We start from the raw sequence: 3,842 nt of genomic DNA, 5'->3' as shown, positions 1-3,842 counted from the left end.
GACATTATTTCAGCGTCCGAAATTTAACGTGGACAGGCCTCATTAACACATCAGTGTGTCAATCAAATCTCCATGGCGTGTACACACACCCACGGAGAGATGCTGTCATCGCATTTCGCTTCGGCCATTTCGGGTCACACATCTATCAAAACACTATTAACGTGTAATCAAGTAGAATTCAATAATCATTCCAATGGTATTTTTCCGCCAAATGTTGTTCCGCGATATAATTTTCGGTGAAATGGTGCCATACCATACCATGGATGTCATACCAGGAAAATTAATTCTCGCTTAACTTTTCAAAATGACCTAAGTTACATTTTTCCATGAATTAATTTGAACACTGCAATCAAAAGCTTTCATGTTTTTCTGTTGATTACACTATTCAAATTAATTCATGAAAAAAATGTTACTTAGGTCCTTTTGAAAAAGTTAAGCGAGAATTCCTCTATTTTGTTCGATGAAATCGTATACAACTCCAGTGATCTATTTTAGACTATCTGATATTTCACGGCCAGTCCGAGACCACTTTTGCTTACAATAAACCCAGCCTGTTCATGTTAATATTATCAATTGGGCGGACAATGGATCCATAAACAAATTTTCGCATTCCGACATCCAGTAAGTATTTAGTTGATGAAATTGAATAATGGTACGTACAAATAAATTAGAACCAATTCACCAAATTGATCGATTGACGCAAATTTTCCTGATACAATTACGTACACTGTTATTAATTGATCTCAGTCTCTGGGTTGATCAAAACGGCTATATTTTGAGTTGTCCGACGTTTCGGCAGGATGTATTCTGCCTTTTCCAAGGGTAAATTATCAGTCAACCGTTTTTCGTTTTGCCAAAAATGTCTGTTTCATGATTGTTGGGCTTTTTGTATAGAACACAATTTTGAACATTGGAAACTTTATATTTACTTAACGATTTTCATTACTTAAATGAATAGTTTTCAAATTTTCAAATTTTTGGAACAAAGACACAAAATTAACATCAATTTCTGAAAAAAATCTTAAATCGGATTAATCATGATTAAATAGATAATAGTTATCTAGTTAAATGAAACTAATGAAGTTTTTATTCAAAACACATTTTGTAACCTTCACGTGCCTTGATCTAACAGACCAACATTTTGGTATTCATTTAGGTCATTTAGGACGTGGAAGGAAGTTTCATTCTATTTATTTCAAGCTATGCTGTGTCACTATTCCCTTATTTCAGCCAGATTGTATCCTTTCTTGGGCAATTAGCTTATTCAACAAACATTAAACTATCAAAATGAATGGCCTTCCTGACAAATTTAACTATTCCTGTCTGAAAAGGTCATAATCACTGATTTCTAGTGAAACGGTCATCGTCCTTGTTTTAGCTACCATAAAATTCTAAATCGCATTTCTCTCTCCACCATCGCAGCTTAATTTTCCACCACCGAACGAAAAGTGCTAACATGGGGTTTTTATGGCAATTGGACAAACTACACCTCCGCTCTATTCAGTATTTCCAGTTGTACTATGTACCTATTTCTCCTCTATTCTCCCTTCTACATAAAGCAAACTTCCGCACTCTATTGTGCTTAGCCTGCCATTGTTTGTGCCTTTTTCTTCTTCCTTTTCTTGTTCTACCGCCTCCGTTTAGGGTGGTATTATTTTATAAGTCTCTAATTGGAGTTTCAAGTTCATCATCATTTCCTGTTTGTTTGTATTTTCTCCGTCTCTGTGCTGCTAATTCTGTTCATTAACTCTAGATACAGCGACGGTCGCACTCGTTCACACAAAAATATACATACATATCCCTTTCATAAGGGCCGCTTTTGTTTTCCTCATGAGCTTTTCTCTTGCTGCCATAGTCGGACCTTTTCGACCTCTCGATTATACGGGGAGGATGCCATAGAGTAAACTGTGTTGCTGATAGTTTGTGTGGGGTAGGGTTGCCTAAATTCAGGCGAAGATTACACATCGTGAAGAATGGCCGTTTCTGTACAAATGTTTTTAGATGCATTACCATTAGCAGGGTTGCCAGTTTTCAGATATGATATCTTCGTTATTTGGGATGTCCTTCCACCGACCAATTTCGAATCGGTGGGCGGCCGTTATCATGAGAAACATAAAATGGGAAACCAATATGATTAACACCGAATGGAAGTTTAATGCGCGATGGTGAAGTAATTGGGGTGTGGTGAGTAAACTGATTGTGCCAACGTGGTTTTATAGCCAGATGGGGAGGAGGAGAGGGATGGTGTCATCTGCCTCAAGATTCCGATCACCAGGGCAAGCTGTAGCATTAGGATCAAGTGGTGGCTGGATGCGGTTAGTCGAGGGCAGCATTTTCAGGTCTTTTGTCTGGTTGTTTGTTGTAGAGGAACTGGTTCCAGAGGCTGGGCTCTGTGGAAGTGGCAGGGTTCTGGGGTCTTGAGGGATTCTGTGGGAAGCGCGGCGAGGGAAGTTGCCCTGGTGGAGGTTGGTTCAGGGAGGATACATGGGCTGGAAGACGGCAGGGCTTCCGGCTCCCGGCTGAGGATATGCGGAAGTCGGATTTGGTTGAACACGCCAAGATGTAGTTGGGATCGATCGGCATGTTCGGTAGACTCCGTCTTTGTTAGTGTTTTCCGGTGCCGGGTTAAGACTCAGGACACCTGCAATTATGATATAACAACGACCAAAACGGTTAGAGGTGGATATTGTGGTGAAACAGACGTAACGCGAAATATTGCATGCAGAGCACAATGCACAAACAGAACAAAACGAACGGTGCAGGTGTGTGTATGTGGCGGCCCATCGGTTGAGTAGTTTCGACTGAGTTGAGTTATGTTCTTCTTTGTATACACATCTATCAGAAAAGGCTTCCTGGCTAGTAAAATGATCAAATAAGTCCTAGAAAACTATAAACGGAAATGAACTATCCTGATATTCCCTTTTCTAGACGAGGTACAGACAATTACAAAGTGCGTCAGATGGTTTCAAAGTTTAAGTTCAGCATCAGGGATCTGACAGAAGAGACAGCAGAAAGAAATTTACGAAAGAGGTAAGAAGATATGCATGCAGACTGTAGAGTCTTACGTTATACTATTTACACAACTGGAATTGACTAATTGGGTGGATTTGGGTTGAATTGATTTGAGTTGATTGATTTATGAATTTGGATTAGATTTTGATTCAATTTGTCAGATTTATATTGGATTGGTTTTAGATTAGATTTGATTTGATTTAGATTTGGATTGATTTCAATTTGTTGTGAATTGATTTAGGTTGAATTTGATTTAGATTAGATTTGATTTCGATTTGATGGAAGTGGATTGAATTTTGATTGGATTTGAATAAGATATCGATTGTATTTGGATGGATCTGGATTTGAATTGGATTTGGATTGAATTTTGATTGGTTTGATTTTATGATTTGAATTGGATATAGATTGGATTTATATTGCATTTGGATTAGATTTGGATTGGATTTGATTGAGATTTGGATTGGATTTGGACTTGGATTTGGATTGGATTTGGATTGATTTGGATAAGATTTGGATTGGATTTGGATTGATTTGGATAGATTTGGATTTTATTGATTTTGATTGATTTATGATTTGGATTGATTTAGATTGATTTGATTGGATTAAGATTGATTTGATTGAATTGATTTAAAATGATTTGATTGTTTGATTAGATTTGGGTTGAGTTATATTGGTTGGATTTGGATTGATTTAGATTGAAATTGATTGATTTGGATTGATTTGTATTGGATTTGGATTGATGAAATTGATTTGGATTGATTTCGATTGGATTTAGATTAGATTTAGATTCGATGGATTTAGCAATACGTAACTGAAATCAGTACAATGAT

At 37.3% G+C, this 3,842-nt stretch overlaps 1 pseudogene; it reads right to left on the bottom strand.

The window, feature by feature from the left end:
• Window positions 1-2,471: 2,471 nt before the first annotated feature.
• The window catches only part of LOC134209184 (uncharacterized), a 29,291-nt pseudogene continuing 27,920 nt past the window's right edge, over window positions 2,472-3,842 (bottom strand).

Source organism: Armigeres subalbatus, chromosome 2 (genome assembly GCF_024139115.2).
Source record: "Armigeres subalbatus isolate Guangzhou_Male chromosome 2, GZ_Asu_2, whole genome shotgun sequence".
NCBI lineage: Eukaryota > Metazoa > Arthropoda > Insecta > Diptera > Culicidae > Armigeres > Armigeres subalbatus.
The sequence above is the reverse complement of the archived record's forward strand: the minus strand, read 5'-3'. Positions and strand labels throughout refer to the sequence as shown.